General features: G+C 38.0%; 1 protein-coding gene across 6 annotated transcripts in view; it reads left to right on the top strand.

The window, feature by feature from the left end:
- LOC119647411 (ecdysone-induced protein 74EF) overlaps positions 1 to 15,981 on the top strand; it is a 717,970-nt gene that overhangs the window by 606,316 nt on the left and 95,673 nt on the right. The gene's annotated exons all lie outside the window — the stretch shown is intronic.

Here is a 15,981-nt window from a genome sequence, read left to right as displayed (position 1 = left end):
ACAATATTTTAGCCGAAAATTTAGAGAATCTTCTACATTTTTCCGGTTTTTGGAAATTGAGTAAAAACCCGAAAAACATCTCAACTATAAAAAATAGTTGAGTTACTTATCTCTACGTCAATATCAATGGAGCAATGAAGTTATTTCAGCGGGATAAAAGCGCCTCCTCTACCGAGATCTTCACGCAAATAGTGCAAAATGGGAAACTGAAATAATTTAAACGCTTGAATGTTATCAAAACAGTAATAGATACAATAAAAAACATAAACACCAATCAAAATTCGAAATCTGTCGCCATATTACCGCATCATTTCCATTCTATGCAGACTCCATACTCCTTTATTTCGATGTTCATTTCATTTACTGAAAGTGAATCTTAGAAACCCAAAAAAAAAACCGACAAAAGATGATATGAATTTAAATGAATAAAATCTTTAGAGTAAGATGCAACCCGTTTTGTCGCATATCAGCTAAAAGATTACATAGAAATGGAGTGATTTATTGGTTAGCACTCTTTATCGTTTTTATTTATATTGGGTTTTTTGAAATTTTCCCATGTGTTTAATCCGCTTCATTTCTAGCGAAAAACAGTCAATTTTTTTTGTTAGATTAGCGCTAGCTGGGATATTTATAGAAATATTCTGTTTATTCATCATGATTTGCACGAATTAGTGAACTTTGGGAAGTAATAAAAAAGATTGAATTCGAAGATATGGAAGTATCTTTCTATTTTTACTAAAACCTTTTTATTATTTTTAAAAACAGTTATTTCAAGGTCTCCTTGGGTGCAAAATTTTAATAAAATCGGTTCATGGTTTGTCTGCCTGCCTGTCTGTCGCACTCACTTTTCTCAGAAGCGGTGATCCCTGCTGAGGCGAACTATGGTGAAAATACTGGAACTGTAATGATGATGTGAATGATATCGTTCAATATCGAACTTGAAGGAAGGAGGGGCAGGTGGTGGGGGGTTACCCACAGGTGTGAAAGGGCAGTAGACATTTCTTTACCCAATATAATCTCCAATGCATAGTCTCAATTAGTATTTTCCGTAGGAAGTTTTGTCATCAATTGCAAAACTGGAAACTGACAGGGTTAGAAAGAGGTCGTACCGATCCGAAAAATCTTAAAAAAAATTTCGATTATGCCTCAAAATATCTTCTGTATTAATATCTGCCTTTTACCCACAGGTGTTAAAGGGCGGTAGACATTTTTCTACCCAATATTATCTCCAATGCATAGTCTCAATTAGTATTTTCCGTTGGAAGTCTTGTAATCAATTGCAAAACTAGAAACTGGCAGGGTTAGAAAAAGGTCGTACCGAGCCGAAAAAATCTGAAAAAAATTATGATTATGCCTCAAAATATCTTCTGTATCTATCTCTGTTCAAATAAAATTAATTTCAGTAGATACTTATATTTTGGAATTTCATTGGAGTTTCCAGTTCATTTTAAAGTACAAAAATTTTACACAAATATAGATTACAATATCACAAGCTTCACACTGGAAAGTTTGGTGGAAATCCTACCATTGTTAGCAAAATTATAGTGGGTCAAAATTGCCTGTGTTACACAGATTTTCAGCATCATATTAAACTGAATAGTCTGACTTACTGAAAGCATCTATACCGCGCGCTTTGTACAATCAGAAGAGGACAACTGGTCCTCGAAATACGGGACCTGGAAATAGAAAACGTTTTAGCCAAAAAAGATTTGTTTTATTTTTATATTCAATGATGGAATATTGGGGTCGAATGACCAGGGAATGAGGTCTTTTGACCACAGGACAGTTAGGCTCTAAATCCGGCCGTAGTTACCCAACTAAAGAGGCAATCGTGGCGTATTTATTTTCCACACGAATAAATACAGGGAGTTGGCTCCGTAATTTCAAAAATCAGGCAAAGAAAAGGTTACAAAAAAAATACTACAAACAAAAAAATTGTTACTGGTATTTGCCCGGTTGTTGTACCCTTATCGCTGAAGAGGAAAATGGAAGGAAGAAAAGGCAAAAAAGGTATGAGTCTCCAATGAATTAAAGGAAATTGAACTTCTAATTAGCTATTTTGGAAATATCAGTTTTCGTGTATCTTTTCGCCCCTAAAACAGTCATAGATTTCCGGCTAATCTAGTTCCTTTCTTCCTTTCCTTTAAACGTTTAACAGAAGTAAACACAAAAGCAACTAATCCCACTTATCAAGCCACTTCCTAATCTCCTTTATCATCCCCTCAAGTCTAGAACATTAACTCAATCCTTTGAATCTTCAAATGCTATAAAACGAATTCACTTTCCACAAACAAAAGGCAAACATTTAGGTAAATAAGGATAATCATAATATTTTACGGTTTCCTTTCACCTGAAAACCTCTTCCTTGCTTGACCTCAAAAGACCTACAATAAGCCCTCTTTCAGAAAACAGGTGATCCTCGGCTAATCATCTGGTTCAAGTGCAATTCAAACAGGTAGCCAGGATAACACTTTAACGCCTTTCCGCTCACCTTTGGACACCTTTCGTACTATACCTGTTCACCGCAAATTATAGGGTCTCATAAACACAAAAGTTAATGCGGTTGTAAAACTGTGAGTTTAAACCTTTCAACTATATCCCTGGTGCTTCATACATTTTTAAATAATGGAGGTTAACATTTCGAAAAAAGATAATAATTTTTGATACCCCCCGACACAAACGCACTGAGCGTACCTTGTACTTTCGAAATTTTTAGAGGTTTGTTTATAAACTTGCTATCATCCACGCCATATGTACATTCTACTGCCATTGATGCCTCATATGTACGTGCATATTTATGTGTAAACACTTGATTGAAGGTATCATATTTTGTTTTTTTCTCTTTCGCATTGATGCAACGCAACAGCTCAGTGCCGAAAATTTTTCAACAGACTGTGCTAAAAAGCAAAAACTGTTAATATTGAGTCATGTACCACGCTTGCTGCTTGAAATTCACATCACAATTATTTGCGTTAATGCTGGTGTTTGTTCTAGAAAAGGAAATCCTTGTGCTAAATTTCTGCACTCGTTGAGGTTAAGTCGCGTTGCACTGGCTCACATAGCCGCCATCTTGGACGCTTTGTCCGCCCCGCCATTTTGTACTAAAACCTAAACTAACCTCAGTCTTATCATAAATCAAAGCAACCTAATCACCGAAAAATTTTTGTTTTTTCGACTCCATGCACTTCTAGGCCTACGAGCCGCAATTTCCGCAATAACTTATCCAAATGTTTGTCGTCATATTTGACAATGAGACGGTTTTCGATACGATAAGTACTATTGGTGTGTTGGTGCAAGAGAAGTAGGATTCCGCGGAAAAAAAAAAATCAAAATAGAGCCGAGCAAAAGAGATTGCAATTGAATTTTTGTCGGGTAGGTCATGAGCGTCGGTAGTAATGAGTCTCAATAATACAAAATGTCCTCGATGTGAAGTAAGAGTCTTACGTGTTTCTTACTTGGCTTGTTTTTTGTCTCATTTGTTTCTTTTTTTTTCTTTTTCTTGCAAAATGTTTATTGTTTACGTTTGGAATTATTTTTGAGCTTTAATGAACAGAATGCGTCGTCAAGTCGATTCGGGGTTAAATTTGTGTTTATGGCGAATTGATAAGATGATGTGTACTGAAAAATTTAGGTCGACCGGTTTATATTTTTATTCATTTTATTGTATCGAATTCAAGAAAAATAAATATTGGATGATTTTTATAGCACATGTTAATGAATGATGAATGCTATGATATTTTGTCTATACGGAAGTTTCCGAAGGAAATCTGGGAATCATAGATTAATTTTAAGGTTACAATGTTTCAATGGAATTTTTTTTTGGTTTATTTTGAAATTTGCGCAAAAAGTTGGGGGATGACCCTTATTATTTCTTCACGCTTGTGAGACTAAGCATTGTGGAAATTTCCTGACACGATTTGCAATTATCTTTTATCAATTTCGGGGGCAATGAAGTCCTAAGGGCAACCTTTAACAGGGGAGTATGAATATGGTTTTTTAATTGGGGTATGAAGGCTCCTAAGTCCACATGCACTTGGTGTTGGACCGGACCAAATGGAGAGCAACTTACTCTCACATTTTTTTGGTCCGCGGACCCCTCGTTTGGGACATAAAACCCAAATATACAAAAAGAAAGACTCACGGTTTCATCCAGGGCAAAAGCAACTCATCGGATGCTGCCTCACCTCTGCCCTGGGAGCAGCGTGAACGAAAGTGGCCACAGGTGGAAAACGCTCCCTTATATGGTATATTCGCAAAAAACACGACAAGGGTACGAATTATATCCAAGTTTAAACCGCCAATAGTTTGAGCCTAAGCTAGGCTAAAGCTGCATTTTTTGTTCGGCCGGTCCAACTCTTTGAATCCATCATCAGTGTCGTGCCAAAGCCATATTTTCTCTGGCCAACTGTCAACAAAACCAGCCAGAGACGGATGTAACCTATTTTCTGATTTCGAAAGTGTGATCGATTTACGTGAACTAAATTTCCAATCTCAAAAGTATCTAAGCCATCCGCAACCCAGAGCTGTCATTATATGTATATGGATCAATAAAACAAAGCTCACCTGGTGGTTAACGAGCTTCGAGTATCAAACCAAGTTACTACCATTCCCATCATGTCTTCTTCGGACAATTCAGTAAACGTATTCAGCCTCATCTTTAACACGAACTTGGAAACCTAATTAGGTTCGCCTTCCGGACCAAAAACTTCGGTTCTGTATGTCGTACTGCAAATTTTCAGTATGTCTTCCCTGAATCCTGTTGGTAGTACCCATCTCCCAAGTCCCTGATGACTGTCACGATTTTCTCTTTGCTGATGGAAATATCCTTAAATGACTTTCAGTAGAAAATGCTCGCAGCTATGTAAAATATTTTTGACAAGCTATCCTCATTAGAGTTTCTACGCCTCAGTTTATTGAAAACGTTAACCACGTTAGAGAAAGGCTTTGCTTAACACTTTTACACTCTTGGGAGAATTCCGCCTATGAGCGAAAGTGCCATTAGTTTGCCTGAACCAAATATAGTCCCTTGGTAAGCCATTAACGCTGTTATCCTACAAGTAGAAATTCCTGCAATTATCTGGGTCCTTAAATCAAATGATGGAAATCAAACCTTGCCTATCGTCTTGAAGCGTATTTGAGCACTTCATTTCAAGAACATAACCGTACCCCTGGAGACAATGTGGTCTGTATTGCGCTCGCCTTGGGGTATTACTTCAGTTTGACTCAACGACTCATTCAATTAGTGCCATCTCCATCATTTTCCAATTTAAAATACTCGCTTATTCTCAACTGGACGTGGAAGCTTACCTAGACCAATGAGGGTATATGTAAATATGATCTTAAGAAAAGTCAGCAGTGCGCAAGGACAGTAGATAATACCAGATAATAGTGAACATTGAATTTCGTTGGCTCAGACCGATTTTTCTCATCGAAATTTCTATTCCGAGCCTCGAAGAAAATCCTGGCGCGGGAAATCCCCCTTCTTTCCATTCCTCTCTCGTTAGGTCTGCATTGAGTATATTGAAAATATCTCCTTGGTAAAATCTGGTTTTTGGGTGATCATATACTATTGTAGAAAGGAGCACACTTCAATTGAGCCTATTTGGTTCTACTCTTCATAGTAACCACAGGGTTTACCAACGCCCTTTATAATGCCTTCAGAAACGTGACTGCCTAGAATAAAGGAATTTTCTACAATAAGCGACACTGTTCCGGTTATTGGATTGAGGTTTGGACCTTTATAGAAGATGTATGAGCGACCCTCCAATTCCTAAGCAGTGCCGAGAATGGATTACATTGAAATGCGCTAGACAAAAAGGAGGTAGAGGCTCATTGGGAGTCTCTGGATGCAGTTGAGCATCAGTACATGCAGTTGCAAGTTATGCTTCGCTGAATATCGGAGGCTTTAGTGGCGCCCTCAACAGAGCCCATAGCAACGGCACTGGATACGTGTGGGTGACAGGATATCAAACTCGATTTGTTGGCGATTCCCTCCTTTGACGGGACAGTATATAGCTGCAAACTTTGAAAGATACCTTTTCAACACTTGTCCACGACCAGAATTTCATTTAGGCTTATAATTTTGGTAAGCTGTGCCAAGCCATAAGTGCCACGTTTTGTCCCTGGTAGAAGAAGGCTTTGGACAAGAGACCATCGGAGGCCATTGGCAGATATTCATCTTACGCGATCCTTCAACATCGAGGCGATGAGAGAGAAGTTGCCTCAGGTATTGTTGGCGGTGATCGCTGCAGTGCAGGCTAAACTCTGTACCTTGCGAATCATGAAGCTTTCCGTTAACCAGTGGAACGCGTTAGTAAGTTCTGAAGTCGTAACAGCGTCAATGGGGAATGAATAACAGGAACTATTGCAGTTTGTGCAGAGGCACGCCCATAGTCTGGCTTCGGAAACGGTCAGGCTATCCAGCCCAGCGGAGGTGGATAGGTTGCGAATCCTTGATTTGGCTGCACCTTCTGCAATGCCACCAACACAGGTGACCCTGCAGAGAATAGCCACAGGATCCTATCGTATATTACCGGCCTCGAGTTGGTGGTTGAAAAACTTATCCTTTGACACTAATGTGAATTAATAGTGTTTCTAGCGTCGCGAGTAAAATTATGTACTATGTACAGTGGAATCCCGATAATTTGTACATCAACAATTCATATTTCCGGTTAATTCATACAGAATTTGTACAGAATTAATTTTCTTTATTTTGCACTCCCGATAATTGGTAAAACCGATATTTCGTATCAAGTCGTCAATCTATTGACGATGTAAATTATGGGGATTCTACTGTATTACATACACCAGTATTACGACGTCTATAATCGGATCCTTTGGCGTCAATACCCACTGTTAATCGACTCTGGAAGCCAGTTTTCCGGCTTTGGATTTATGTATTTGTTTAAAAGAATAAAATTATTTTTATGGAATGTTTTCAAAGAACAGACAAGGAAGAAGGAGAGATGTGACTTCAGAAATCCAGTTTTAGTGAAATAATAACAGAGCATTTGGTGGTAATAGAGGAAGTTTATGAAATCTAATTATGCAGGTTCGTAGACAGAAGATTCTGGCCCTGGTGAAAATCATATTCCTCCCCCCCCCCCCTTTCCCCACCTAAAAAATCTAATTCCGATCCCTCAAAAAAAAAAACTCCGAGTCTAATGAAGATCGCCCTCTAAAATCTTAAGTCTTCTCCGCCATTTCGACGGGCCTTTTAACTAAATTGGATAGGATCACATGAGAAATTAGTTCAAGAATGGTATTTTGTACTTCAGTCTAAAAATTGAAGCAAATCATTCATCATTCAAAGGAAATGCAAGACTTTAGAAAATTGGCGCCCAACGTGGGGTCGTTTAGTAAGAAAAAAATAATTCCCCTGACAGCTTCATACTAAAGTGATTACAAGTTAAATTAGATCCTTGTAATATGCATGTGTGGTTACTGGTGGTCTCTGCATGAATTATAGTAGACAAGCTAACACACACGCCTTTGCCTTAGGCTGCTGGACGCCAAGAAAGTTTCAAAGATCCACTGGTCATTCTTACTGAAAAAACCATCATTTTCGAACCATACATGTAAAGTGGTAGCGAATAGATGTCCTGCATCTTTTTAAGGTATGACCGGTAGTAGAAAATCTTCTTAATTTTGTAATCAAGTCGTCTTACTTCGTATGGACCCCAAAACAACATATCTTTCTTTAGAATCGATGGAGTACTCATTGTTATCTCCTTTTTTTCTGCACTTTTTACAGCCGAATCAAGGGTCGTTTCAAAGTATCTTTGTTGCACTACAAGAAAACGAGTCGCTTATATATAAATTCATAGAAAATTAGTAGTCAACATCATACCTTTTGCCTACTATCCTCTAAACCATAACAACCTTTAGCACTAATGAATAGTTCTAAGGTGAAAAACCTAACTCTCTTACCGATTCAAATTCTAAGAATAGATCTTCAAGAATATTTTTCTCGCAATCATTTCCGCCAATAATAAATGAATACATATCAAGCATGATTTTATCGATAGCGGAATTCCGATGAAATCTATACTCTAATTTTTTTTTTTCTTTTGGTATTACTATTTCGTCGTCATTGTTATTTAATTTGTTGTTCTTTTTCAACAGGTTACACTTGCCAATCCGTTGGAATTTATTCCACACGCTATAAAAGCAATCATCACTTAAAGTGTTTGTAAAGATATTAACTTCCTTTGAAAAGTATAGGGCAATGATGAGATATTATGGAGGTTTTGGAATGAGAGAATGATAATTGTTAATTCTCCTGTGGACAAAAAGTGGTATAAAAGTGATAATTCTAAAATTATTTAATTACTTTTGGTAATAATTTTTTTAAATATTTAGATAAATATATTTAGTTTAAAACAATCTTTATGCATACCCTCTTCTACCCTATCCAAGTATATATAATAGTATCTGACATAAAAAAATAAAGACGATGACTTGTAAAATACTTACTGACGATGAACCCCGCGAAAAAGTGCTATAGTTGCTTGTTGTTTTGATTGTTGAGTTATTTTGTTTCCATATTTTTTTGTTCACTCTCTAGAGGTTTTGCTCGGCATTTTTCACAAATAAATGGTTGCTTCCCTGCAATATAGTGGAATACTGAAATAGGAAATAACTCTATGGTGATGTGGTTTAGAGCCGACAGTATGGAGTCTATTGACCTGCACGGAATTTAAATTATTCTGCTTGCGGTTAGTGTTGTGCTTGTTTTTTTCCTTGTTTCATTCAGCACAAATGTTATCTAAAAAATACCTTAATAAAATACTTAGAATCTTTTAAGAATTTTCTACTTTTCTGGTTTTTGTTTTTAGTGTCAAAGTGATTTATTGTACTGAATGTATATGAGCCATGCGGTTGGATGATTGTTAAATAAACGTCCGCATGAAGATAAGATAATTGCGGTTGTTATGAATGAATAGAAGAAAAAAATAAACGAAATGCAATGCCTTCTAACAGAAAATCACACACCGTGTCGCCTTGCCAATATCACTTCCCAAAACTGCAATAATCCCCTCAGGCGAATCATTTAATTAAATTATCTTAAATGCCATTCAAATGGGACCGTTAGAAACTATCAAGGTTAAAAAATTTCCAAACCAGCAATAAACTAAACCCGTCATAGTCAGGTCCGAAATTTTCTATGCACACTGACTGAAACTTGCATTTCAAAATAATCTGATCTTCATAGTCTTTTTTTTTTGTATCTTTCGACGAAGAAACCCCATAAATGACAAATCTCGCCATATCAACCTGTTCCATCGAATTGCAACACCTCAGCCTTACGTAACCATTCGAGCAATCAAAAAATGCATCTAAAGTAAAAGAAAAAGATACGAGAAATTAAATTCAGCTCAGAAGAGAATATAAAACTCTATCAAAATTGTAATATCAATTAATTGGAATTACAATAAAATGATAAAACCATGTTTTACTTGCAATGAAAATTGTTACAAAGCAATTGAATAGAAATAGATATAGATACGCTCAAGGGAATAAAAACACCATGTGACGAATAGCCCGCGAAACGTGAAAAACACACAAAGATGCATATCGACGAAAATTACGTTTCTACGCGAAAAATATATATAAAAAAAAAAATTGTATCTGTTAAACGTCATTAACAAAAATGGTAGTAAAATGCTTTGGCGAATTTGGGACAAGGTTGATCAGTTGTTTTTCTCTTTTCATTTAATTTATGTTGTTTTTACTTGGCGTTCCTCGTATTTCTTCCGACTTTGCTGTATATCTTTCTTTTTGCCTATTTTTTTCTTAGGAAATACATTTTGATGGTGTCTGATCGCTGCATTTTCATCTATTGAGTTATTAATACCAAAGGAAATTTATGATGTTTTTATTAGATTTGATTATTACTGTTTTCGCTTTTTATAGATTTTCTTTTAAATTTAATGGAGGCAGTTCAATATCAGCCTAAAGATACTGTTTATCCTATTTACCACTTTATCTAATTCAGAGTGCATTATTTTGCCTATATAACTGCATCGTGGAACTACAAAACCTAACAAGGTCAAACCTGCAATTGACCAAATAACACAGAGAATGCATCGATAATTTGGCAATCGTGACTTATTTGTCTTCGATTATTCTTATATTTCCTCGAAATATTTCGTATTGGTTGCCTTTACCGTCAATTAAAAAATATATTTCCGCATAAGAGAGAAGTAAAAAAAGAAAACCAGTTATCAAGGATTGACCTCTACATTTTCTCTTTATGTCAGCTGCAGTTGATTGTTTTGAATACTTTATCAGCTTCCTCTTTAGCTTGTTGGAAATGTTTGACCTTTTGCTTGGTTTATGGTAATTTTCGGGATATTTAGTATAGATTGAAGACAGTGAAATCAAATATATTTCCGGCGTTACTTATTAAAGTGATATGTATTCGTGTTATACGATTTATATTAATCATTTTATTTTTTTCATATTTTATTGAGTTTTAAATCGATTCGGAAGCATTTATTCAAGTTTAAATGAAATTTCTCTGGATGTTCCCTTCACAATACATTTTTACCTAAGAAGCGAGTTTCCGGTAGCACCCTCTTCTCTTATATTCTTCGTGTTTTGCTCCTAATTCCGTCATTGGACCTCCACAGAGCCTCTTTCACCAAGTCCTGTCCCATGGCATCTAAAGGATTTCTGTCCCAGTTCTAACGTGTTTTTCCCATGCGGCACAGATTCATTCTTCTCTTGTCTTCTAGTTGCAAATTCTGGGTCCACTTTCTTGCTTCCAATGGAGCGATCTCTGCCCGACCTTTGCCACTCAGCTCCAATTTTTTCACCACCATGTAGTGTGTGGCCTATCCACATTTCCTGGTTGATCTCTGGTTGCCAATTTAGGGCCTGTATTGCTATATTGCTTACTTACCTCACTAAAATGTACCCAATTCAACGCCACTTGTGCTCTCTAATTTAAACTGCTATCGATTCTTCTTTTGGCTCTTCCTATGGTTCTTAGTTTATCATTTGCCTTGAATGATGGGACCGCTTACTACTAAGGGGCAAAATCCCTGTAAATGGCGTTTTTTAAATTTTTTTTGACGCAAAATATTATTATTCAGAAAATTGCATGATATTGTTGACATTGAAGGGTATTCAAGCAATTTTTTTTCTGTGGGTACAAAAAAAAAACAAAATGGCGGCACTACAGTTGATTAAAGTTGACTCACTTCTCGGGTGTGCACCGTGCAACGCCTAGGTCCTTGTAATGATATATAATCAACGCGTTTTTTTTTGTTTGCATTAAAATATGTTATTCTACTTTGCAGGAACCTAAATTAAACAAAAACAAATTTTAAAATAAAAATTAGAGGACAAAAAACCAAAAAAAAATCACCCTTTTTCCATAAACAGTTTGTTAAATCCGTTTTGAGGAAAACGCGTTTAAAGTTCTCCTTTATGAAAAGTAAAGAGTGATTTACGCCCATTTAAACTCTCCCCACACTGTCTCCGTGAAAACAATAAACGACTGTGACACAAGGCACATAATTTTCACAAATGACCCCCACTATTCAAAAAGCGCGTTTGCCTACTCCGGTAGATATGGAGGGCATCACTTTTGGGACTACACAGGAACTTTTTAGGCGTCCTATACGCCTCCAAACACAGAAAATACATTCTAGAGATAGTAAATGATTTTTTAAAGGAAAAGACAACAAAAAAGCGAAAAAAAGTAATTTTTACGGGGAGAAAACCCTGTAAAAATTACCTTTACCCTTAATCGACTCATGCCTATTGCATTAATTCTAAGGCATTTGATGTCCTTTGTGTTGATTTTCAACTCGATACTTAGTGCACCTATGACGATCAAATATAATTTGCTTTGTGTGTTTTCTTTAGCGCAGCAATAGGACTATGTCGTGCCTATGTTGTTTTCAGGTACTAGGATGTTTCTCAAATAAATACGAAGGGGAGGGCAAAAAAAAAACGGCTTCCGTCATAACTTCCTCATTGCTCAATATTTTTACACCAAATTTTGATCACCTTCAAAGTATTCGCCTTTGACTACAACGCACTTCTCCAAACGATTCTTCCATTGTTCAAAACATTTTTAAATTCACTCATCGGGATGTCCTTTAAGGCTTCCAGCGATTTATGTTTCACCTCCTCCACAGTGGCAAAACGCTTTCCTTTCATATTCCTTCGGGGTCGTATCCATAGCACCACGATTCACCACCAGTAATCACCCTGGAAGAAAATTCAGGGTCCTCTTCGAGCTGATTTTGTAGCTCAAAACATGCCTGAAGTTGACGCTCCCTTTGCTCGTCTGTGAGAAGGCGGGGGACGAATCTGGCTGCAACCCTTCTCATGTGCAAACCTTCAGATGAAATTCACTGAATTGAAATGCATGACATTCCCCACATCTCACAGAGTTAATCAATGGTTCGGCGACGGTCTTCGCGAACGAGGGCATTGATTTTGTCGACGTTTTCATCAGTTCTTGACATTGAGGGACGTCCTGAACGAAGTTGGTCTTCAATAGACATTTCTCCATTTTTAAAACGTGAAAACCAATCGTAAACTCTGGTTTTACTTAAGGCAGCATCCCCATAAGCAGTCTTAGACATTACAATAGTTTCCGCGGCCGATTTCCCCAACAGGGAAACAAAATTTCACAGCCGCGCGTTGTTCTCGACAATCTGCCATTATGTTTTTGCCAAAATGTGAAAAGCTGTTTTACTAAAAAAAATCTCACAGGCGAACCGATGCATTCATAGCTACACAACTTCGCACACTGACGCAGGTGGCGTAACACTAACGGACATGCGGTCAAACAATATGTTCCCCCACTCTCCCTCCCCACCACAGCGTAATTCTCGGAACTTATGGGTCCCCCTCGTAAATCAAAATTGGAGTTAAGAACACCAATTATGAGTACGTCGCAGCCAACAGAAAGAAATTTAAACATAATCATCGAAAATCCCTTTTTCAGAAACTTATCTAAACTCTGAAACTCTACATGTTAGCCTCCGAAACACATGACCCTGCCTTACTCTGCAACAGACGTTGAAATATTCGCGAACTAACCACTTATATTATCGAAACCCAAGCCTCAGAGGCTTCCTTCTCCTGCCACTGGGATTTCGATCCTTGGCCTCCCGAAATTTCCACCACTACTCTTTTCCTAGATCGAACATACCTTCCAATTTCAAAAAGCGAGCAGCGTGTGACTTGCGTTTTCAATTGAATCCTCTCATCTGCTCTTAGGTTTCCCAGGCGGTATTCTGCCTTCTCCCTTGCCTTTCAGTGGGCGTCTAGGAGTTCCCCTACTTTGGTAGCGATATGTTTTTTCGGCATGCAATGTGTCTGACCTTTCCTTAACAGTCTTCCCACGTGAACTTAGAATACGCCTGCGGACTAATCACTCGAAGGCATTGATTGTTCTTTCTTGCATCATTCAGACCTCGCTTCACATCCCCCATGTTGGAGCCGCTCAATTTAATATTTCACCTAATACAGACCTTTCTTCTGGTTTGTAATGTGTGTCCAGATAGCGATGATATTTTTTCCAATCATTATCTTGTAGCAGTTTTCAAAGTTACCAATGATATTCACCCGTCAAAATACTCAGTAGGCTTTGCCATTTCTTCACGAATCGAATGGATTTCGGCATTAGCTTGGCCCTCATCATGACTTCATCAACGGCGCAACAACCAGTCTAGGCCTGCCTTAATAACAAACTCCAGGAATCCCACTTTTGGGCCGCGCTTCACCAATTCCGTATCATGACTTCAATGCGCGGCCAATTCATTTCACCATGGAAACATTTGAGCATGAGTACACCATTTTGGACGTTCAACCACGAACCAGACATAGATCGGCGCAAACCGAAGAAAACAAAGTCACCTTGGCTGACAGTCGAAATGTCGATGTCGCAGAAAGTCAACTCGGCTCATTTTCCGATTTGATTGGGTCCTACATCCTTATAAACGGCATAATCGAGCCTTATTTCTTTCGAAGTTTGGAAGGAGGCACCGCTTATGTTAATCGTCCTCGTTATAGAGTGATGTTAATCGACTTTTTGTAGCCAGAGCTTGACAACGCTGATATATCCGACCTGTGGTTCTAACAAGACTGCGCTATATACCACACAAGTAAGACAAGCTCGAAGTTGTTAAGAACATACTTGACAAGTGTGCTATCTCGCGGGTAACATTCAGTAATTGCCCCTCAGAATCATACGATTTGACACACCTCAGCTATATTCTTTGAGGCTACGTCAAGTCCTTAGCCTACACTAACAAGTCAAGCACTTTGAAAGAGCTCAAGGTCAACATTCAAGGCGCTGTTGCCAAAAAACGCCACATATATTGGACCCATTCATCAAAATTTGGACCAACTTGCATGCAAGACCCCAGCAGCATTTTTGAAACACCTTCTAAAATGAAGGAGCTTCCGTTAAACTTAAAGAGCTGAACGAAAACCTTTTTTAACACTAGATCAAGGCAGACAGTATATTGAGGTGATCTTCACAACTTTGTTAAATATTTGGTCAGTTTTCCGTCTTCAATTTTCTGCCCCCCATTTCGTCTAATTTCCTCTTTTACAAAAATTTTAGTTCCCTCTCTGGATTGCTGATTGGGGTCGTATTGCCTGTTACGAGCAAAAGCCACGGATTTTAGCGTTTATGGTCCCCAAAAGGTGGCTTTCTGAGATAAGGGGGATGTCAATCTTCTCAGTATTAAGGAAGACTTCCAACTCCTCGCTAACTGATTATTGTTTCTCCCCTTTCATGGGACATTTTTTTTTCTTCTTTTCAACACGTTCACAGCATCTAAGATCGTAAATCCTCTTTCCTTTAGGTCTCTTACAATGCCGTATTTTTGACACGATGAGTGGAGTCATAACCTTGAGATGTCTATTGTTTTTGTCTTCCAAGGTTTACTATTGGATGTTTCCCATGTTCAGCCTTTTCCAGAGGGGCCTCATAGTCATCTGCTTAGGTGCTTACCTGCTTAGGTGCTTATTGGTTCCGCTGATATTAATTGGCGAAAGAAGTGCTCATCTTTCTGACAGACAGGGCATTGGTTTTTGAGCATACTCAAAAAGCTGTAAATGGGATTACTTTTTACTGATTGGAGAACATTTAATAAAAATTTGTCGTCAACTGCGCAAGTGGTAGATCTACAGCAGCGGGACAAGAGTGAAGGCATCCAGGACCGAAAAATATAACCTAGATTGGTACAAGTATGGCTGCTTTTTCTCTCAACTCTTTGTCGCTGCATCTAGGATTACTCTGTGAATGAAGTTTGCTGTACGATTTTCAAAAACATAGCCTCATATGAGTAGCTAGAGGATTAGGCTTGTTAGGTTTGCCGCAATATAGGAAAGCCTAATTTGATGTTTGGCAAGTAGTGGTCTATCGCTAACTAGGATTGCTTCATCAGTGGCCTTATCTCTAATCGCCTAGCTTGTCTTTAGGTGCTGGTCTAGGTCTAACTAGGTTTCCTTCATGAATGGCCTTATTTCGAAATTCCAAGCTTGCCTTTAAATATTGCCTAAATAGAGAAGCTATCCCGGGACAACCATGGCTCTAATCGGTATTGTCTTCGCAAAAATTGTTTGCCTCGAATATCCTAGGTTTGGGCTAGATGGTTTTTTCGAGATATTGTCTGGACAGAGTAAATATCTTGACACTACTATAGTCCTGACTAGTTTTGCCTCCTTAATGATGTTATCCCCGTTTTCCTACATAATTTTGACTCCGGGGCCGGATTTTCCCTCAATGGCCCTAGTAAGGGCTTTTGGACTGATGAAGGCCATCTGCATACCAAAATTTCTGGATGTATCGGTTTCTGTCGTAGTGTTGTGGGTTATCATAAACGCCTCTGAAATTTCTGGATTCATCAAAGTCTGTAGCATAGTAACATATCTGCAGCTCCAAGCGACCGCGAATGAATCAGACCACACCTCCGCCAGGGCCCAAAAATCCAGGTCTATTTA

Source organism: Hermetia illucens, chromosome 2, assembly GCF_905115235.1.
Source record: "Hermetia illucens chromosome 2, iHerIll2.2.curated.20191125, whole genome shotgun sequence".
Classification (NCBI taxonomy): Eukaryota; Metazoa; Arthropoda; class Insecta; order Diptera; family Stratiomyidae; genus Hermetia; species Hermetia illucens.
Note: the sequence above shows the minus strand (reverse complement) of the source record. Positions and strands in the feature narration are given on the sequence as shown.